The following is a 23829-nucleotide window of genomic DNA, read 5'->3' on the forward strand; positions in this document are numbered from 1 at the left end:
CAGGTGGCCAGTGGACTTCATGGGGGGCTTCTGCCATCATGCCCTTCTTCCAGGCATGATGGAGCCAACAAGTCCTTGTACGGGCTTTTCAGTCCTTATATGGGCTTTTCCGGTCGTTGTCGTCATGTCAACTGTCTTGGAGCTGGTGAGCGTGTCATTTAGTATACTAATACATTACGGTGAGTTTACAATGAGGCTTAAGGCCCATCAGAAGTCAAATCCTCCACCATCCTGGGCTCTGTTGGTTTTAACCAGCTCTTGTTTCTTCTCTTGCGGCTGCCTCCTGAGACTTAGATAAGAGTAATTGGTTTCTATTCAGGGGAAGGGCAGGATCCTGGAGCAATAGTCTTGATAACAAAAACAAAAGTTGCTTTTAATCAGAATGCCTGCAATCTGGGGGATCAAGCATCCTCAAAAAAAAAAAAATCTCCAAAGATTCTGACCAACCATGAAAGTTTTAAAAGGAAATGGAGGAGTAATCTCAGTTAATCACTGAGACTGGAGGTCAGAGTCGTTGCCATCCCCCAGTGCCTGCAGGCTTGTCCTCATCAACTGCTTGAGCCTGCTCTTCTGTGACTCGGGTTGACCTGGGGGACATCAGCTTTTCTACAAACGAGAGGCAGGGGTTGGGCGGGATGAGGGGTTGATGGGGGCACACAGTCCTACTCGGTATCAGTAATGATGCAGGGATGTTTGTGATGGTTTTTTTTTTAACTTTGTCAAGGTGTGATTTATATATCATAAAATTCACCTATTTTCAGTGTACAGTTCAATGATTTTTAGTAAATTTACCACACTGTGCAACCAGGTGGTGGAGCAGTTTTGTGAATCTCCTTGAACCCCACCACTAAAACATCCACAGCCACTAGGCGAGCAAACTCAAAACCCCACGGACAACACCTACAACCAAACCTGGCAAGCAGTGTTTCCTTGAACTCCAAAATTTGAGTGAGGAGGGACAAGCTGCCAATAATTGCATGACTCACCTGATATCAGATACTGCAGAAGAGTTACCGAAATGTTCATGTACTTGGTGCACAGCGAGGCCAAACAACCCGAAACATCAGAGTTTGGAGCAGAGACAGTTTTTTGCAGGCCCAAAGAGAATGGGTCGCTCAAGCTCAAAACCCCCGAATGCCCCAATAGTTTTGGGGGGAAAACTTTTTATAGGCAAAATTTGGGGTGAGAGCTGCAGTATTGTAACGGAACTGTGTTTCAGGAATCCTGTCCTCAGCCTGAAGTTGCCATCCTCCACCTGGGTGGGGGCCCTGGTTCCTGCAGAAGAACACAAAGATATTGTTATGTATATTCCTTGAGGAGGAACCAGATCCCGCCCCAAGGCTGCACTATTGTTTCTTGACTGTTCCTCCCTAGTATCTGCCTTTCCTCCCTTCCCTGATAAGTAGCTGTCAGCAGAGATCAAGGAGGCTAACTGAAGCCTATTTCCTACAAACAAGAAACACGGAACACAGAAATGATTTGTACCAGGGAGAACCCCACAGTATCCTGCTTCGTTTCAGAAGGAAGAGGAAAGGTAAAGCGACTTCTGGTGCTGAAGGAGGATTAATAAAATGGCCGCACTTAGGCTAACAGATTGCTTATTCTTATGCTTGCCCTTAAAATGGTCAACTGACCTGACTGACTGGTTGCTACTCACAGTTCCAGGCTCATTGTTAAAACTAAGCTATTGATCTTACTGTTTCTACTTTATTCCAGTAATCAGAAGCTATAATCATGCTTGGTCTCTGAGTCGATCTCCAGGAGAAGGTCGCAAGGCTTTAACCTTACAAAATAGCCTGCATTACCAAGACTACACCTTGGGTGTTTATGAGATAAAGAGATGGAAAGTGTGACAACTGCTGGCCTCTATAGAATTGGTAGCCTGGAGGCATCATGTCACCATTCTAAGTCTTCTGATGAGAAAATGATTCTGTTGCTTGTTATCAATGCTGTATTGTTTGAGCTATGGCAATATAACCACCCCACCCCATCCCCAAGGTGGGTTCACAATTTTTAAGGCACTCGCCTGCTGTGAGTCCCCTTTGCCCGGCAAAGCAATAAAATTGCCTCTTTTCTTCTAAGCTCCAGGAACTTGTCTCTGGGTTATTTGGCTCGTCGCGGTCGGAGGCTGATCTTTCAGCAACAATGCCACCAAGAACTAGAGGACCCCCCTCTCCAACCACCAAAGGAGCTCACTAGAGAGTTTCGTGGGACATTTGGAGAATGGTGACAAAGCTGGGGTCTGGGTTTGGGGAAGGCTCTAATGCACACGTGAGTACAGCGAGCCTATGGGAAGATCTACTCATGCTGGAGAGGTCCAGGGGTCCCGGAGTCCAGGGGGTTGGGTCCTGAGCTTATAAAGCTAACAAGCCAAAGCACTCTTCCGGGATGAAGCCCCACCCTGAGGAGAAAATGCTGGGAGTATCATCCAAACTGAACAGGATCGGAACAAGGGCCAAGAAAAGATGATGTCAAAAGAAAGAGTGGGGAGCTGAGCAGGGAAGAGGAACTCAGAACAGACAAGGTCATGTTTACAGCTACTTCATGAAATCAACAGCAGGGGGCACTGTAGACTGTGAAACTAGAAAAGGCTCTCATTTTTTAACTCCTGAAAGCAGAGGGAAACTCATTTCACTAAAAAATGAGCCACAGGAAAGGATTATAGTCACATACTAACAGCATTATTATAAGAAAAAAAGAATAAGAAACAGAATGATACCACTACAGACAATGAAGAAAATACCAAAGAAGTTGCCATAAAACATGAAAACTGTAACCTGATGTTTCAAATGAGCTTAAAAAATCAGAAAGTAATAGAAACTATAAAAGACTACATAAATCAGAATGAGAAAAATTCCGAAGTAGGATGTCTCAGGGAAGGGAAGATTTGAATAGAGAAATGAAAGAATTCAAAAAAGAATCGGAAATAAAGAAAAAATCACTTCAGAAATAAAAGCTAAACTAGAAAGAGCCCACAAGAATAAAGAAACCAAATGAAAAATGCCTTGAGGGAAACAGAAATGGAAAATAGAGTTTTTAAAATCAAAAAGGAAAGGAAAAAGAAATAAAAAGGACTTGAGAGAAAGTGACAAGTAGGGAAAACAAGAAAATCCAAAAGACCTACAATAAGTCCTCTGAGAAGAAAACGAAAGAATGAGGCAAAGAAAGTATTAAAACTAAAACAAACAAAAAAATCTTGAAATTAAAAAAAAACTTAACACCACATATTGAAAACAGCAAGGATCTACTACATAGCCCAGGGAACTATATTCAATATCTTGTAATAACCTATAATAAAAAAGAATATGAAAAAGAATACATATATGTAATCTCTATTCTGTACACTTGAAACTAACACATTTTTATACTTTTTTTATTGAGTTATAGTCATTTTACAATGTTGTGTCAAATTCCAGTGTAGAGCACAATTTTTCAGTTATATATGAACATAAGTATATTCATTGTCACATTTTTTTTCGCTGTGAGCTACCACAAGATCTTGTATATATTTCCCTGTGCTATACAGTATAATCTTGTTTATCTATTCTGCATTTTGAAATCCTAGTCTGTCCCTTCCCACCTCCCACCCCCTTGGCAACCACAAGTTTGTATTCTATGTCTATGAGTCTGTTTGAAACTAACACATTTAAATCAACTATACTTCAATTGAAACTTTTTTAAATTTAAAAAAAACCCACATATGAACATACACTATGCATATATTGGAAAAATCAACCGTCAACAGCTCCATTTTGAAACTATTGAATTTTAGAGAAAAATTTTAAAAATCCTTTTTGTAACCAGGCAAAAAGAACAAGTATTTTATAAAAGAAAAAAAATCAGATTGTCATTAGACTTTCAACATCAGTGCTTCATGCCAGAAATCAATAGTTACTCCATTGATTTAGGATGTTCAAAAAATATGTGAGCCAAGAATTTTAAATCCAGCTAAATTGATCTTCAAATATAAAGCCAGCAAACATACTATTGTGAACACGCAAGAACCTAGGAGGCACTACTTCCAGGAGTCTCTTCTGAGGAATCAAAGAAAGCTTCAGCAACCAAAACGGCTGAAGGGACAGCAGCCTAAGAACTGCTTAAGTAAGTCAGCTAACAAAGGAAGATGAATGATAGGATTAAAATACATCATTTTGCAACCCCAGATCAGTTAACAGATCTATTTATTCAATGATCATCAGTGCCTGCTAACATTACAAAAAGAGAGACAAAGATAAATTACATGCCTCATGATGGAACGCAATTAAGGAAGTAGCCTTGAAACAGGACGAAGCTTATCAAGCTTCTAGAGTTAGCTTCGACTTAACAGGCCATGCAGTGAAACATACAGCCACACCACAAGGATGCAGTCAGCAAAAGTCACTCTAAAGGACGTGCTGTAGAGCAAGTGGCAGAATTTCTTTAACAACTGTTTTAATTAAAAAATATAATGGGAGAATTAAGAGATTAAAGAATAATCAGATAGTAGCTGAATCACGCTGTAAACCTTATTTTGATCCCAGCTCAAGCTAACAAACTCTAGGGGGAAAAATGTTTAGGAAAATCAAGGAAACGCGGACACTGACTGGATGTTGATAATATAAGAAATTATTTTTTTAGGTTGATATTGGTATCGTGGTTTTAAATGAGCAGCCTCTGTCTTCAGAGAGTCACAGCAAAGTATCTACAGATAAAATGACGTGACGTCTGGGATTTGGATCTAAGTAGTCTGGGGTCAAGGTTGGAGAGTAGGTGAGAATAACGAAGAAGGAAGTTTGGCCAGGAGGTGATGGTTGCTGAAACTGAGCAGTGGGTGTATGCCAGGTTCTCTCTGCGTCTGTTTATTTCTGAAATATTCTGCAGTAAAGAAACATTCTATATTTTTTATTAGGATTTCAAAGTTTTATTATAAACAACATTCCTTCTCTTCGATTTTTTTTTTTTGCAATTTCAGATTTTTTTTTACTAAAGTATAGTTGATTTACAATGTTGTGTTAGTTTCAGGTGTACAGCAGAGTAATTGTTATAAATATATTTTTTTCAGATTCTTTTCCATTACAGGTTATTGTAAGATTTTGAATATTGTTCCCTGTGCTATACAGTAGGACCTTGTTGTTTATCTGTTTTATATATAGTAGTGTGTATCTGTTAATCACACACTCCTAATTTACCCCTTCCTCCCCCTACCAAAATATTCTATATTTTTAGAGAGAGAAAGACAGTGCACACACAACTGAAAGAGAGAGATTGAGAGATTGTGGGGATAAAAAGGGAATTGGCTATACTGTGTGTGGTTTCTGTTAATGTGGTCTTCACTACAAAGTGATCTGCTTCAGCCATTTGATGGCAAACTCCTAATACCAGTACCTTTCATCTCAACTTGGGCCGGTTCCATTTCCCAGAATAGATTCTTCCCATAACTAGACATTGATGGCGGCCAGCTTCCTAGGAGCTGAGTGAGGAAGGCAGCATGAGGGTGTTGGCATTTTGCTGTTATGGTGCCGCCATCCCCACCTCTGCCTGGGGTCGCCCCATCCAGAGACCCTGTGTTTTGCTTTCTCCAGAAAATAAGCCTCTAACCTGCTCCTCAGAGAAGTGAGCAGCCGTCTATCCTGTAGTCGTGGGCTGGGGAGGGAACCTCCGGGTCTAACTGCTTCTTAAACAAGCTGCCACCAAGTCCCCCTTATTGTAACACCATATAACACTGCTTCTTGATAGTTCAGGCACTATAAATTCCTGAACCTTTGCAAGACTCTGCAGTGAAAATAAAGTTGGTTCTCAGCTGCTGACAAAAAATTAATGAATAGTCCATCTAAGAAAGAAATGGAAAATTTAACTGGAGCCAACCTGAGGATTAAAACCCGGGAGACAATCTATCCGAAAGCTCTGAGGACTGTTCTGCCTGCTAGAGGTCACAGCACAGTTAACATACATTTTGAGACAAAGCCCAGGTCTACACAAGGGCGTATGGATCTCCGTGACTCCTTACAGGGTTAAGAAGGAAGACTGTCTCCTAAGGCGGTCTGGTTAATGCAGGTGCACATTACACACTAAAAGGGACAGAGACGGTCCAAACGGGCAGAGAAAAATTTAAGTTTAAATTGCTGTAAAATCTGAATTTGATTCTCTTACAGCCACCCCAGTTTAGAATTCTGCTTCAGTGTGTCTGTTCATCCATTCTCTTGCTCCTCTGCCCTTGTGAGTCTACATAACACACACACACACACACACACATACACACACTTTTAGCTCGGTTCTGTGAGAGAGCAAAAAATGAAATGTTTATGCTCAATATACCAATTTACTCAGTGCTTACCCCTTCTTCATTCTTTAATTTAAAATATAAATACAGAAAAGTAAGTACAAATATACAGAGTTTAATGAATGATTATAAAACAAAGGTCCATGTGACCACTGTCCAGGCCAAAGCCAGAACACTGACAGCACCCAAGGAATCTCGGTGAGCCCCTTCTGATCAGGGGTAACCTCCACCCTGACTTTGGTAAAAATCCTTCACTTGCCTTCATCTATTTTTCATTTTTCCCTACAGTAGTCATCCCTATACCATTTGATTTGGCTTTGCCTGTTTGGGGACTTTTTTTAATGGGAACCATATATTGTCATAGTCTCCTGTGTCCTGCCTCCTTCCTTCAACGTTACATTTGGGAGGTGTCTCCAAGTTGCGTGTAACTACGATGCATTCATTTTCTTTGCTTTTACTCTATTATGAATGCATGGCAGCTTTGTTTTCCTGTTCCATCTCCATTTCCAATTCCATACACAATTATGTCTACGATGCGTAACTGCATCACACGCATTCTTGTACTTGCCTTCTTGCATGTAGACTCAAACTGCTCCAGCTACGTGCCTAAAAGTGAAACTATAGTGTGATAAGATATGTGAGCCTTCAACTTAACTAAAAATCCCCGAGCTGTTTTCCAAAGCAGGCTGCTTCACCGCACAACTGGAGGGGGCATCATGACCCTACATGTCCTATGCAAATGGCACCCTCTTAAATGTAAGATGAGTTGGCAATTTGGGGGCTCCGTCAATTTGTTCTCCCGCCAGCAGTTTTTGAGAATTATTCCTATTGTTCCATATTGTGCCAGCTCTTGGAATTTTTAGGCTTTTTCATTTTTGTGAATCTGGCGAGTATATAATCATGTTTCATTGTTTTCAACTGCATTTCCATAGTTACAAGTAAGATTGAGCACATCTTCTTATGTTTATTGGACTTTGGATTCCTGATCCTCCTTTTTTTATCATTATTTTGAAAATATGTAATTGTTTCTGTAATCTAAATCATGTAGATAAAACCTTACGTATTTGATACAGTGTGTGACCCCTGTGATGACGGGAGCGGGGAGAGGGGGAAGTTTACTGTTTCTATGCCAGTATATGTGAAATTCTGAATAATGTCAACTCAACACAGTACAGGTGGATTCTTTTTCCAGAGTTGACAACACAGTTAATGCTAAATACTTTTATGTTTACCTATAAAAATAAAACCAACTCCACCCTTTAACCCACAGAAATCTGATTTCTTCACCAACTTCCTCTTTAAAGTGCTTTGTAAAAGGTTTTCGGTGGCTGTAATCAAATAGTCTGACACTGCTCATCCTTCTCAGTTGTTCCACAACATTTGACCCTTTATGCCTCCCTCCTTTAAATAAACCCTTCTCTCTAATGGTTTTCTTCCTGTCTGGAGACTCCTTTTCCTTCCCCATCTCTTCTCTTTAACATCCAATCAATGTTGGTGTTTTCCAGTGCTCTGTCTTTAGACCCCCTCGTCTTTAGTAGATATCATTTGGAGTATTTCCCTAGCCCCACAAGCCAACTCTAATCTCTTTTCCTGGGAAAATCCCCCACCCCCATCCCACATCCATGGGAGGAGCCTTTAATGGGCGTGTCTGCATTGCCTTCCTGGCCTCAGCTGATTGGTGCAGGGGGTGGACAACAGACCAAAGATGGGCCATTCAGATTCTCGCTCCCACAAATGAGGAACTGAGACCCAAAGTCTGTTGAACTCCTTGGCTGGAACTGTAACATGAGCACCTGGGAAACCAGAGGCAGCCTTATTCCAACTAAGAAGGGAAGACAGCTGTCAGGGAGAGGACAGAACAAAGCATACGGACGTGGAGAGGCAAAGAAAGGAGGCACTGAGCATGCCTGGCATGATGTTCCTGTTCCCAGGCCCATTCTCACCTTTGGGCCCATGGGACAGTCACAGCTCCATCCTCATTTCGAGTCCCCTTGTTGTGTTCAGGTTCACTTACCACGTTCACTGTACTCATAATTTAAGTCCCAATCAACCTCTTCTCTTCTACCTCTACCCACTCGTCCTGGATGATTTCATTCCCACTGGAATTTATCCCAGAGCCTATCCTACCCACCTGAAAGGCATTGTTGCTTTGTATTTCTAGAGGAGAGAACTCTGTAGCTCAGGAGAAATCCTCGATGGTGTGCCTGGTTTGACCTTACTTCATGGTGTTAGACCAGGAAATCATCTGCTCCTTGTCTTTCCTCTAGGCCCTGACTTCTTCCTTCCCCGCTGGCAACCTCACCTTAGTGCCCATGCTGATGCCTCTTATCCAGAATTCCCTTTTCTCTAAGCCTGGACATTATGACTTAGCTCCCTGCTTGCCCTCCCCAAGAACAGCTTTGTTCTCAGCCATGGTCCCCATAGGCCTGTGAATTCATATTGGCACCCATTGGCATCTGCTCCCAGGACCCAATTCCTTAACCCCTTCTCAGGGCAGAGCCCATTCCAGAGATAGCAAATACACGGCTCAGGCTGTCCAGTCCTCCATCCCATGACAGAAACGTTTTCATTAATCATACCACATTTTCTTGCTAATGCTGGACAGGACAACATCTTGGAATCTTTCTTAATGCAGTCCTGGAACACCAAGAAAATGTCCCCCAGAGCTGGGGTCTGGTTGTGTGAGAGAATAAGGATGACACTGGCAAGGAAGAGACATTCAGAATGATTTGGGAAAATCCACTGAATTCTTCTTTTAGCCCTTAGATCTGAGGAGAAGGCATAATTCCAAGTGCAGCAGTCTTATAGGCAGCTGAAACACCAGGACTGAGAGGAACAGAGCCCAGGGCTGACATCTCCCTTCCCTCCTTGGGATCTCTCTGCAGGCTGGGCTTGCTCCGCTGTCTTCAGCCCTGGTCACTGTCCTCAGCCCTGGTCACTGTCCTCCTCATCTCTGTAGGAACTATTTGCTCTTGGATAATGTAATGGCTAAAAGCATGGGTACTGGAGCCAGGCTCCCTGAGTTTAAATCCCAACTCTATCATTTAGCAAATGTAGGAGGAACTTCAGCCAATTTATTTAACCCCTACCTCCCCTGTGCCTTGATTTCCTTATCTGTGAAATGGGATAATAATTGGATCTACCTCATTAGATTGTTGTGAGGTTAAATGAGTTCATATGTGTAAAAGTTTAAACGGTGCTCATTGAATGTCTGCAACTATTATCCCACAAGGAGACTATAATAGAAGCTCCTTGAAGACTCAGTTGCTCTTCCTCATCTTTACCATGGTTCTGAACAATGATGAATCAAATAGTCTGATTTTTGAAGTCTCAGAGATCAAATCTCAGCTCTGCCATTCAATATCCAAGTGACTTGAAAATAAATATCTTCCTTGTAAAACTGAGACAAGTAATTATATATTACTTTATATAATTGTTATATTAAATGAGACAATTGCATGTAAAGCTCCAAGAACACAGCAAACTCAAAAAATGAAAACTCTTATTATCAAGGCTTGGTATAGTGTCATGGCTCTGGAGTCAGACTGCCTGGTTTTCAATTCTCCTTCTGCAATACAGTTGCTTCGTGATCTTGGCAAGTGACTTAAGCTTCCTGGGGCTCAGTATTCTCTCTAGAAAATGGGAATAACACTAGCACTTCCCTTATAGGGTTTTTGGCAGGATCGAGTAAGAAAATACATGTATGGCCCTTGGCTTGGTGCCTGAGACATATCTCAGTCAATGCATGGATTGTTTAATACATGGATAAATTGTAGAGAAGGTCTCCAAAAATGAACTTGCTAAAGGGCAGAATTGTTGCGCTCCATAATTGCAAAGACCCATCCTGAAGTCAGATTCAGGCTGAGCCAAGCCCATACATGCAAAGAGAGCTCTGAGAGACAGTAGCCCAGGGAACTACGCCCTCTCTCTGATGTCTGTCTTCTCTCACTGGCCGGGAACATGAGAACAATTGGCATCTAGAATAACAGGCTGCTAGAGCTGGAAGGATCTTTGTGACTAGATCACGTGGGCTCCTCACATGTCCTCCTGAGCAACTGAAACCCAGAGAGATCAAGTGACCCCAATTGTCCAAAACTCAGGTCAGTTCAGTAGCTTCATCACTGCAACACGCTGCTTCTCCACTCCACAGTCTCATGTGAAAATGGAGATATACTTGTTGCCCGTCCCCTGCTCCAAGGCATCCGGCAGCCCTGCACCTAAACTCCTCCTGGGCTAAAAGTTCAGCAGAAACAGTAGAAAGATAAAGCAAGAATGAAGTAAAACTTACTGTCAGCCTCTAGAGGGAGCCCTGAGCACAGGCTGGCAAGCGCCAGCTTGGAGAGCATCCAGGCGCTCGGGGCTGGCTGCAGCCTGACAACAGGCCCTCCCAGGGCCTCCTCCAGGAGGCTGACCCCATCTCTGCTACGCGCAGCAATAGGAAAAGCCCAGGATACTAGCGCAAACACGAGGGCTTCAGCCCTTACTCCATTCGTGAAAGTTCGTGCGCCTGCGCACGTGTCTTAACCCCACGAAGCCTCATCCATCAGTTGGGAAGTCACATCTGCCTTGCCTACTCCACGATTTAAAAGACTGATCCTTTGACTAAAGTTTAGGAATTGACTTCAAACAAATAAACAGAGTCAGGCCCCCAAAGATTTGTGTACGACAGCAGATCTCACACTTTTTGTCTCATGACCCCTTTATATACTCCAAAAAAATTACTGAAGACCCCAAAGAGCTATTGTTTGTATGGCTTATATCCATCAATATTTACCATATTAGAAACTAATTCCAAGAAATGTCTAAATATAGACTCACTTAGAAATAACAAGTCATTATATGTTAGCATAAAGAACATTCTGGTGAAATATTTTCCAAAGCAGAACAATACATTTTTTCCAAGCCTCTTTAATGTCTGGGTTAATAGAAGAGAGCTGAATTAGTTCTCCTTTTGCATTGAGTCCACAGCAATTTCACATGTCCTGTAACCTCTGAAAGACTCCACTATGCGCTGTGCAATGAGAATACAACACAGCTTTAACCTTGAGGACCGCCTGAAAGGACACCACAGAGGTCCAGGGGCTACACTGGGAGAACTGCTGGTGGAAAGAAACATTTTTCTTAGTGTTATTTACAGCACCTCTCCCTTCTCACTGCCACCAGGCTGGTTCATACTCGCATTATGTGGGGCGGGTGACAGTGAAAGTCTCAGAACTGGTTGCCTCACCCCTAGTCTCTTGCCACTTTCAACTGTGGAGAGAATTCTTCATAAAACACTGCATGATTCTGTCATGTCCCCCTCCCGGCCCCCTAGATCCTCCCAAGACTTTCCACTGCCTACTCAGTGCTCATAATCTAAGGGTCAGGCTCCCTGGTCTGACCGCGGCCAAAATTCCCAGCCTTATGTCACACTCCACTCGACTGATGTGCCTGCTGGTTTCAGCAAAACCAGACTATAAGCTGTCCCTGACATGTGCCTTCTATGTCCTGCCTCTCTGCTTTTGTTTTCTTTGGGTCCCTTCACTTAAAACAATCTCTCCCATCTCTTCCACTCTCCTTTAGCTTTTAGATTCATTCCCCCAGCTGGAGACCTTCTACAAGCTTCTAAAATACTTTGTCTTCTTTTACAGGAAACAGAATGTTCTGAATGGGGCTTTTGATCTAGCTGTTCTCAGAAGTAAGTATCAAAAAAAATAGTTGCTTTATTAGTTTCCTATCACCACCGTATCAAATCACTATAAACCCCATGGCTTTAAATGGCACAAATTTACTACCTCACAGTTCTGGGGGTCAGAAGATAGAAATTGTATTTAGAGGCTAAAGTCAAAGTGTTGGCAAAGTTTTGTTCCTTTGAAAGCTCTGTGGGGAGAATCCTTTTCCATGCCTTTCCCAGCTTCCAGAGGCCTCCTGCATCCCTTAGCTAGTGGTCCCTTCTTCCCCCTGCAAAGCACATTACTCCAGCCTCTGCTTCCATTATCACATCTCCCTTCTCTCTCTGACTTTTCTGCCTCCCTCTTATAAGGACCCTTGTGATGCCATTGGACCCATCTGCATAATCAAGGATATTTTCCCATTTCGAGCTTATTAACTTAATCACACCTGCAGATCCCTTTTGCTACTTAACGTAGCATATTCACAGGTACCAGGAATTCGAACGTGGATTTGGGAGGAGGGCATTATCCAGCCTAATATTATAGTTGCTAGTACCAAAAGAGAAAAATCAAGACACAATCTTGAGTGAGGGGGGAGGGATAAATTGGGAGTCTGGGATTTGCAGATACTAACTACTATGTATAAAATAGATGAACAATAATGTCCTACAGTATAGCATAGGGAACTATATTCAATATCTTGCAATAACCTATCATGAAAAAGAATATATATAGTGTGTGTGTATAACTGAATTGCCATGCTGTACACCAGAGCAATGTGTCGTACACAACATTGTAAATCGACTAGATTTCAGTAAAAAAGATGCAATCTCAATGAATTTATTGTACAAATGAATTGTACAAAATTGTACAAATTGTACAAATCTCAATGAATTAATTGTACAAGTCAGATGTACACCCCTATGTGAGATAAATCTCATTCATCTGATTGCTTTGAAGATAATCTTGATGAAGCATGAAGATTACTCACCAAATATCTGTGACTATTATTTTTGGCCATTATTTGGCATTTTGCCACCAGCTGACTTAGAGTCACCTTCATAGCACTTGTCTTATTTTGTTAACTATTTCTTTTGGGTGACTGTGCAATGTACAATGATTTTTAATTACATAAATACAACCTTAATACATTCTCCTACAAACAAAAACTCCATTTGTTTAATCTGTCTCTCCCATATTAGATCATGAACTCCACATGGGCAAGAACTGTTTTACACACCATCAAATTCCCAGAATTTAGCCAGTAGTGAATACCTGCATACTTAACAATCAATAAATGTTTGTGGAATTAATGAATTCAATCCAATTTATAAAATATCTCTTCTACTTCCCCATTGCCTCCAGGATAAAATTCAGGTTCTTTTTTTAAGTTTTAATTTAATTTTTTTGAATTGAAGTACAGTCAGTTACAATGTGTCAGTTTCTGGTACAGCACAGTGTCCCAGTCATGCATATACATATACATATTCATTTTCATATTCTTTTTCATTAAAGGTTATTACAAGATATTGAACATAGTTCCCTGTGCTATACAGCAGAAAGTTTTTTTCTAGTCTATTTTTATATATAGTGGCTAACATTTATAAATTTCAAACTCCTAAATTTATCCCTTCCCACCCGCTTCCACAGTAACCATAAGATTATTTATTATGGCTGCAAGTCTGTTTCTGTTGTGTAGATGAATTCATAATGTCCTTTTTTTCTTTTTTCTTTTTTTAGATTCCACATATGAGTGAAATCATATGGTATTTTTCTTTCTCTTTCTGGCTTACTTCATTTAGAATGATGATATCTAGGTCCATCCATGTTGCTGCAAATGACATTTTATTCTTTTTTATGGCTGAGTAGTATTCCATTGTACAAATATATATAAATTCTTTATCCATTCATCTGTTGATGGACATTTAGGTTGCTTCCGTGTCTTGACTATTTGTATATAGTGCTTCTATGAACATTGGGGTGTGTGTATCTTTTCGAATTAGAGTTCCCTCTGGATATACGCCCAGAAGTGGGACTGCTGGATCATGTGATAAGTCTACTTTTAGTTTTTTGAAGAATCTCCATACTGTTTTCCATAATGGCTGCACCAATCTATGTTCTCACCGGCAGTGTAGGAGGGCTCCCTTTTCTCCACACCCTCCACAGCATTTATCATTCATGAACTTTTGAAAATTCAGGTTCTTTACTAAGCAGGACAAACAAGTTTCAGCAAGAGCCAGTCCCAACTTGCTTCAGATCTCACTTCCCATCACTCCCTCCCATCTCGTACTTCACCCCCAGCAATAGCAAACCCGTTCTCAGCCTCCAGGTCTTTTCTTGGGCGAGTGCATCTTTTTTGCCTGGAATGGCCTCTCCCCACACTCAGTGATGGAAACACACACACACACATCACCCCCTCCTTGTCAGCTGGCAGGTACTGCTCGCCCCTCCTTAACGCTCTGCCCTGGATGGCTCCACAGCTCCATAGCTTCAAAACCCTGTTCTTCCCTAACAGACCCTCCTTAGCCCCTTGAGCGTCTACCCACCCTGGCTTGAAGGGCACTGCCGGCTACCTGACAGTTTCCTCCCACCCACCGCCCACCCCCACAGCCTGTAAGATCTCTGAAAGCAGGGACCAGACCTGTTCTACCCCCAGAGCCTGGAAAGAGCATGAACACAGTAGGTACTCAATTAGTGTCAGCCAGACGCCTGCCTCTGCTTCTGTCTCTAGGATGTCAGCTCCTTAGACACAGGGACGACTTTATTTATCTTCCTCTCTTCAGCCTCTGGCAGGAGCATCGTGGGCATGCCGCAAGTGTGTGCTGAGTGGCCAAGTCTCTCCACAAGACGCCCTGCCCACACTAACAGTAAATTACAGGTGGCGTGTCAATCGTGGTGTGCTAATCAACACTGCTAGGCTTTAGGAAGGATTAAAAATAAACACAAGTGAAAACAAAGCCCTATTCTTCCCTCTAGTGCATAGAAGAGTACACAGTGGGCAGGACCCAACATAACTGCTATTGACAGTCTCTACAAATGCTTTTCAGTGGGTTCCACAGCTACACTTCATGCTAAGAAGTGTCTCTCACAGCAAGAAGGTCTAAAAATAATCCTAAAAGGGCCACCGTCTCCCCCCCATCCTATCAGCAGTTCTCTAGTTCCCACTCTCCGTACGCCTGCTCTGCCCTGCCCACACCCTTCCGTGCATGACACCGGGCTTCCACAACTCCTGACTAACCAGCAGCCCACTGTGTGTCCAGCAGCACCCTTTCCTCCTCTCTTTTCTGCCTTATTGTCACTTTCCCAAGGAGCCCAGAGGGCCTCCCTTCCCCAGTCCACTCGTATCTCCCTTGGCAGTCCCCAGATGCCCAGAGCGCCAGCCCTATCTTCCGAAGCAGAGCTCTGGTGGCAGAAGGAAGGACGGTTGGGGGCAGGAAAGAGGGGTGCACAGCACAGCCTCCGGAGCACCCAGGCACACCCACTGAAGTGGCAGAGGCCACTTTATTTCCTGTGTTATGGAGGCAAAAGGGTTCAGCCTCCCTTAGGGAGCACATGGCTGGTAGTGTCACTGCATCCTTTACAACCATTTATCTAATTACTTTCTTCCCAACCATCTGATTTATTATCAAATATATTACAAATTACTATGAAATGGAGGGAATAGGAGACAAAAGAGGGAATTCACATTTGTGAAGAGGCTACTACGTGCCAGGCAAGTGCTGAGCTGGGCGTCTTTATATGCGTGAGCTCTTTAATCCTCACCAGAACCAGCACGCGCACACACACACACACACACACACGACTATGCAGTGCTAGATCTTTTATCATCCGCATCTCCCAGGACCTCAGAAAGTTTCAAGTCGTCACACAGCTTGTAAGCAGTGTGGTCATGATTTGAACCCAATTTCCACAAAATCCATGCTTTTTACAGTACAGAGTTTTCTGTTGTCCAGCAGGTACTCTGCAAATGGTATTTCATGAATCTTCCTCACTATGCTATGGGAAGTGGTTTCATATAACCACTGTGCAGACAAGGAAATCGGGCTCAGAAAGATTAGGTACCTTGTCCTAGTCTATATTTACAAATCAGGAGATTTGTCATTGAAACCTTGAAAACAGACACGTTTAGAAAAACAGCTCCAGCTATGTTAAGCAGGGGAGTATTACAGGGAATTGGGTGCTTACAAAACTGATAGAGGAGCGGGCTCCAGGCTCGGTCCCCAGGAGTGGCACCCAGAACACCTGGATGGCATCTCAACTGCTGTCCGCAGACCCCGACTGCCTCGGCTGCAACCCAGGATCCAGGAGCTGCCATGATCAGCACTGGCCCTTCCCCAGCCAGACCCACACCAGCAACACAGTGAAGCAACAAGGTGACCCCACCTAACTCGATTGTAATTTGAGCCTCCTGGGAGAACATCTGAATGACATGCTCTAGTCATACCCAGAACCCGTAAAGGAGGCCGATGAAGGTGGATTTTACCTTTGCAGCCTCTGCAGTTCAGGAAGGAGGGATGGATGCTGAGTCCGTCACTCTACTGTCTGTGTCGTAGTCTGTGTTCCCGGAGACAGCAGACAGCTCCTCCTGGGAAGCCCTTTTCAGAAAGAGCCAAGGGTCGTATCCTCCCACTCACCAGCACTATGTATGTTGCTAATCTAGCGCTTCTGTCTACTGCACTGTATCCCATCGTGTGAAGCCACCACTTTTTACCAGTCCTCTCTGCCCGTGATGGAAACCTTAGCTGGCTTTTGGGCCTTCTTGGGAAATTACTAAAGACATATGCTTGGACCCTATGGGCTTCTGAGCTCACATCACCTGATTTCACCTTCATCCACTATAGAATAATAGAATATATAATTATGTATGTATGAATATACAGAATACAGAATAACAATATGTAACTTTCATGGAGCACTTACCATGAGTCAGATGCTCGCCCAAGTGTTGTAATGTACCAATTCATTTAAGGCAGTGCTCATGGATTGCCCTGAAGATTAAGTTAAGCAACGTGGGTATCCCGCACTTTATACCAGGGACATAACATTGCTCAGTAAGTGACAGTTACTATCACCAAGCACTGGGTCAAGGGGTGGACACCAAGGCATGGCCACTGTCTGGCACAGTCTGGAATGCACTCCCAGGCAAAGTGTCCTGGTTTCCCTCTGTGCACCCACCCTATGGCCTGTGCCACTTTGATTCTAGGCCTTTAAACACACATCGCCTTGATTTGTACCCCCCCCCTCCTCTCTCTCTAAATCCCCATGAGACTAGGATGCCTTTGAAACAGGGCATATCTATATTCTTTTCAACACTTGGCACAGTGACCGGCACATGCAGGCATTCAATCCGTGACTGTTGGATGATGTTATTGGGTAGGGGAGCTTATGATAGGCCTGAACCTCGCAAGAGAAAGTCCTGGGGGTCTAGATTCCATTGGATTTTCAAGAAGTATGGACACCTTGGCCTCTGAAGGTCAAAAAAGGATATTCCATAATATGCCAGCGAATGTTACTCCCCTGGAGGATGAACTAGAGTGAGATACCCAAAACCGGGGCTGTTTCCTACACGCTTGGCAGAAGCTCAGTTGGGGGCGGGACAGCAGGGGGGCAGCTCCTTCCACAGTGCTGAGGCAGGCCTGCTGTTCTCAGAAATGCCGCTTCCTAGAGGGCCTCCTCCCAGATGGGCTGCAAGACTAGGTACTAGACTTGCAAACTCAGATGCCTAAGGAGGGCAGGCAAGGGACTTCAATGAGTGAGGCGTGCGGCAGACAAGAAGCGATGGGGACCGTGGGTGCCTTCCTGGCAGCAGCCGACAACGGCTGCTCAGTTACATCGCTGCCATGGAGGCTGCGGGCGCAGTGTTACCAGGCTTTTCCAAGAATGCCGGATGATATAGGTGTCTTTGTGAGTCTAACCTTTAATATGAATATGTAAGTTATAATGGTCCTTAGACTTTGCATGTTCTCTGAGGAAAGTATAAGCTAGTGCAAGTATTCAGGAAGAATCATCAGGTCCTTACCTAGGACAGTGGCAATGGAGACAGCTCAGACCTGGTGGAGTTAGGATCAACTAGATTTAATAACTAATTGGAGGTCGATGATGAAGAGATGTTGTAAAACACTCTGATGTTTCCAGCCTACATGACTTAGAGGAAGCAAATGCCACAGGCAGCTTCATGAAGTGCAACAAGAATGGATCTTGAATCAGACAGAACCAGTTCAAACTCAGCCACATCACTTACTAGCTGGGTGACCTTGAGCATGCTACTTAACCTCCCTGAGCCTCAGTTTCTTCATCTATTATGTGGGGGTAATATTAATACATATCTTATGAGTTGTTTATATAGATTAAATGAGATCACGCATGTAGAGTGCTTAGCACAGAGCTGAGCATGTAGTAAGAGCTTAAATGTTTGCCAAATTATTGGCAACATCCCTTCATTCTACTTCCAATAAAATGAAGTGGTTTTGGGATTTTGTTTTGTTTTGTTTTTTGGTGGTCTGTGCTCTTCCCCATCGCCTGGTCCAGGAGCATCTTGTAACCCAGACCTGACCAATGAGAATATTATATTCTTCTGGTGATAGGGAGTAATTCAGGGGCCAGGTCAGACCCTCTGAGAGCGGAGTCAACAGAGTAAGCAGAGTTATGAGACGAAAGAGAAGCCGAGTCCTTCTGGAGCCTTTGTCTTCTTCATGCCACACCTGAAATCAACTCTACATCTGGACTTTTCAGTTAACATTCCTTTAGATTATGTCATTTGGGTTGGGTTTTCTCACATGTGTCACTAAAAGAATCCTAACTTATTTTTGTTACTACAACCATTGCTATTATGACTTTTTAACTTAGATTCCTCAGGATGGTGTATCCTTCATGGAGTTTAAAGCTGACAGCCCTTGGGAAGGCTGTCTCCAGCCATGGTCCCCTGGGGACGAGGCCCTGTTCTTGAATATCTCTTAGACGAGAGTGTGAACATGACCTGTATCCAAGGCCACCTGAGAAGGCATCCCAAGGTGGGAACCCACCCTCTCACAGTTCAGCGGCATCCACCCAGCTTGAAGTTCTAAAACCCAGTTTGAGGGTAAGGCAACAGGTAGTGGAGTCACTGCAACTTCTGCAGTTCTTGTGTGGTTCCCAGAGGAGATGCTCAGGTTGGACATTAGCTGGGGAAGCAGAAGTCAGGTGAGATCTAGAGACTAAAGAGAACCCTGGAAGTTTGGAGAGAAAACCCTTCACTTTGATCCTCCAAGAAAATGGTGCCTAAGCTTGCCAAGCCTGCTGTCATATCCCAGGAGGTCATAAGAGGGGGTGTTCCATGTGCAGGACTCTGCTTGGCCCTTAGGAGATATGGGTTTCAGCCCTGTCTCCAAGATACACTCGATGTCTAATCTAGGACATGCTGCTTGCCTCTCTGATCCTTAATTTCCTCATCAGAAAAGCTGGGAGAATTTAATAAAATGATACACCTATCGCACTTAGCAGTGTCTGAAACACAGTATTTATGTTCTTAGCAAATTTTGTTTTCCTCTCTGAGTCTCAAGTCACTTCTCTGTAAAGGAGAAGAGACTAAACTCTAGTTACTGGATAATTTAGAGGTTCCTTCCAGCTTGAAAATATTTTAAAACATTCTGCATTTCTTTAGCTTATTTAAAGTGATTTAAAAAAAATAGCTTGTACATAACAGAACACCCCCAGGGAGGGATGTGTAGCACCCTTGTGGTGGTTTTAAAATATGTCCACAAATTCTTCCATACTCCCTTCTTTGAGAGGTGGAAACTAAATATCTTCTTGTGTGGGGACTGAACTTGATGACTCTCTTCTAAAAAACAGGGCAAAGCAGGAGTGACAATGTGACCTTTCGGAGACCAACTCATAAAAGACATTGTGCTTCCTCCTGCCAACAGCCATATGAATGAGCCATCTTGCAACAGAATCCTTCAGCCCCAGTCAAGCCTTCAGATGACAGCTGCCCCAGCAGCACTGGCGAGTTGCTTCAGAACTCCTGACCCACAGAAACTGTGAGATAATAAATATTTGTTGTTTTAAGCCATTAAATTTTAGGGTAATTTGTTATGTAACTACCAATAAATAACACAACCCTGTAACCAAGCATATTGATCATTTTGCAGTGTGATGTATAAATATTCACAGCAGGTGGTTTGAATAGCATCTGCACACAACTTCACTTCAGTTCAGTTAAGTTTGACTGCAAAATGTGTTGCCCCAAACTTAAGACTTTGGGTTTTCAGAGTATTTTTATTTTATTTTATTCTATTTTGGAACAGTAGATGAAAAATTGTGAACAGGGATTACACAATGCAAAACAGGAGCAGGGAGCATTTTTCAGTTCCAATGCCTGGTAGACAGTGACCACATCAGGAAAATGCCCCGAACTGAGTTAATTCTCTTATTTAAAAAACATTAACAGCCACAAACTGCCTTCCCCACTAAACTGGGTACTTGAATGTATGGACTTTCTCATCTTCACAGACTTTGCAGCCAGAGGGATTCTTTGAGATCATCTAGGCCATAGTTTTTCAGAGTAAAGAGGTCACTCTCATCAGAACTGGGAAGGATGGGAGAGGGGCTTGTAATGTAGATTCTGACAACTTCCTCAGGCCTGCTGAGTCAGACTCTCAGCTGTGGACCTAGGAATCACATAAACTTCATGGCAGTGGGGAAGTCAGTTAACCTCTTTAAACCTGAGTTTCTGCATCTATAAAATTGGAATAATACTATATGCTTCTTAAGATTATTATGTGGATCAAAGGAAATGGTGTAGTAAAGTGTCTAACACAGTGCCTGATATAAAAACGATGTCGGAGTTGAGTTATATAATTAAGGCTAAATTCCAGGGAGCCCAGCACCAAGGGAATGCATAATACCACCTCCCCTGCCGTGTGGGGTGTCAGGGGCACAACAGCTGAAGTGTGATAACAGGTATTAATAACAGCAACATAATTGTTAAATGTTTACGTGCCGAGTACCGAGCTAAGCACTTAGCTAACATTAACTAATTAAATTTTCATAACAATCCTATGAAGTAGATACCTTTTTCAGACCCATCTTACAGATGAGGACACTGAGGCACAGAGCAGTTAAGTAACAAAGCCCAAAGTTATAGCTTCCGAGTGGCAAAGCCAGGATCTGAACCCAGAGAACCTAAATAGTTTGTAACAGTAAGGATTCACCTAGGCCTGCTTGCCCTAAAATAAAAGAGAAGGGATCCGAAGTCCCAAAGCGTCCTCCTTCCTTCATGAAAGTCAGCTACTCTGCCTTGGAGCTATAGCTGGAGCTGAGAGCCAGTGAACAGTGGGCCATATTGGTTCTCAGTTTCTCACCACGAGCGTGTTTGGATGAAACAAAGGGAAGCACTGACAGGCATTGGGCCTGGGGCAGAGGGACACTTTCTGGAGAAAGCAGTCTAGGCAGGAAGCCTGGAGGTCCCCCGAGAGCCACTTAGCTTCTTTTAGATTGGGCCAACCTCAGCTTTAGAGCCTTCACACAATCCATCCTGTCTGCCAGGAATTCTCCCAAGGCTGCTTTATCCTTCAAGTTCCATCCTTTCCATCCTCAGAGAGGCTGTTATCTGATAATTCCATTCTAAATAAACGTCCCGTCCCATCCCCAATCCTCGATTATTCTCTATGGTAGCCCAGTATTTAGTTCTTATCAGCGCTTACCATACATTTTAATGATTTTTTCAAAAGTCTTTCATCTGTGTTCTGATCTTCCCCACTGCTTCAGGAGGGCAGGAACTATGTCTGTCTCATCCACCACTGTAAACTCCAGGGCCTGATTGTAAACTGGGTCTAGCTCTTAACTGATGTGGTCAGGGCTTGTTAAATGCAGGTGAACAGGATGAAGCAGGAGTGGATCTACTGGCCTTTCCCTCTCCTGCTGATGCTGACACCCATTCCTCATGCTGCACTCTGCCCTCTTCTGTTTCAAGGGAATTGCTGAGCTAAGCCCCTTGAACAAGGAACGACCTGCTTTCTGCACCTGTCACTGTCCCCAGTGGGGGATTTCTCTCACTCTCCACCCCCTCCCCCAGTCTTCATCACAAAGCACCACATCTTTTGGGAGGAAGACTGAACCAAGCACAAAAGATTGGCTAAAAAAATACCTACTTGAATGTTTCTAAAAGTAGCCAGCTTTGGAGCTCGAAAGTCTTCAGTCCTAGAAAGAAAAACAGAATGGATTAAGCGATTTATACCACAGGGGGCAGTGGTTTTCTTTAAGCCAGAACCAGCTTCATTAGCCACTGTACACAGTCCATTGAATGATACCCAACGTTTGAACCAATTAAGCTATGGCTGAGATCATGGCTGGAGACAAGTGATGGCAGAGAGAAGGCACCAGAGCCCCACCTCACATCCCAGCTGTAGACAATCCATAATCTTATTGACTTAGACAAGAAAAAAACACTGGATGCTGGGGAGTAACCTCGCTGTTGAGTGTGTTCTTACCCAGCAGAGCCCTAGGAAAGTAGAAACTGATAACTTGGATGACTTCAAAGTGGCAAATGGTGCAATTTAATGAGGAAACCAGGCTTGCACAATCATTAAAAGAGCAGAATCTCCCAGAAGTCAATTCCTAGAAATAAAATGCCAACCACAGTGCAAGTCATCAGAAAGCCTTTGGAGCAGGAATTTCCAGCTTGACAGAAACCATCCACTTAGAGTTCAAAGAGAAAAGAGCAGCATTATCCCAATTCCTGGCACTTGCATTGTTACTGAGACTTGGAATTAATTATTCAACTAAATAATTGCTCTGAAATTCATTTGACATTTTTAGCTCTGTGACTCTGGGCATGTTACTTGACTTCTCTGGGCCTCTACATTCTGTAACATGGAAATAATTGTAGTACATATTTGCCTCATGTGGTGTCACGAGTAAATAAATTATAATGTATGTAAGCACATAGTACAGTATCTGACACATAGTAAATGCTATGAAAGTGTGGAAAACCATTTTTTTGCAGATATTTATATGGTTATCGCAAATACGCTCACCATGAAGCTTGCACACATCTCAATCACAGCGAATCCTACTACCAATTTGCTTTTCCACTTCCATCCTAGAGCAAGCTGAGAGCAAGGACTTGGTCTTTTTCTCTGTGCATCCCAATGCCAGCAATTATCCGGCAAATAAGAAGCATTTGGCAAGTGCTTGTGATGAATAAACAAAGGCATATTGCTCTGAAGTTATAAAATGAATAATATGCAGTCCTTGCCCTTGAAAAACTCATAGTCCACTGGAGGAGAAAAACACTAAATAAAACTCCACCATGTGATTGATTGGAATTCTAAAAGAGGTAGGAAAAACTTGTTGTTAGAATTTGCTTAGCTTGAGATGGTGAGGAAAGGAAGTGATATATAAGCCAACCTCAAAGGAGGAGAGGACTTTTGCAGGTAGAGGTTGAATGAAGTAGGTGGCATCTCAACTGAGTATGAGGGATGAATAGGAGTTGGCCAGGTGCAGACAGCAGAGGGCGCTGTGGGTAGGTGGAGTGGTGTGTGTACGTTCTTGTGTGGGGACGGTGTGCGTAACTGTGTATGTGTGAGAGACGTTTCACCATCACACTGTAAATTCCTATAGGCTGGAGTAACAAGCTTTTTCCATAAAGGGCTAAACAGTAATGTTTTCAGCTTTGTGAAACATCCAGCCTGTCACAACTACTCAACTCTGTCATTGTAGCAAGAAATCAGCCACTGATAGTATGTAAATAACATGAGCAGACTTGGCCCAGGGAGGGCTGGATTTGGCTCATGGGCCCTAGTTTGCCAACCCCTGCTATAAAACAGGGAAACTGCCCTCTGCCTTCCCAAGGATGTGGTGCATGATGACGCCAACCCACAGAGCTTACAGTAGGGAGCCCGTCACGTGATCAGATGTGCTCTTTGCATGGGTTATCAATTG

General features: G+C 43.2%; 1 long non-coding RNA gene across 1 annotated transcript; it reads right to left on the minus strand.

The window, feature by feature from the left end:
- Positions 1–37: 37 nt before the first annotated feature.
- On the minus strand, positions 38–21714 carry LOC140700884 (uncharacterized). Its single transcript, XR_012079619.1, has 4 exons — positions 21591–21714; positions 16394–16505; positions 987–1275; positions 38–347 (listed from the first exon to the last, which is right to left on the minus strand). It is a non-coding gene; the product is annotated as an uncharacterized lncRNA (long non-coding RNA).
- Between the last annotated feature and the right edge of the window lie 2115 nt (positions 21715–23829).

Source organism: Vicugna pacos, chromosome 13 (genome assembly GCF_048564905.1).
Source record: "Vicugna pacos chromosome 13, VicPac4, whole genome shotgun sequence".
NCBI classification, from domain to species: Eukaryota; Metazoa; Chordata; class Mammalia; order Artiodactyla; family Camelidae; genus Vicugna; species Vicugna pacos.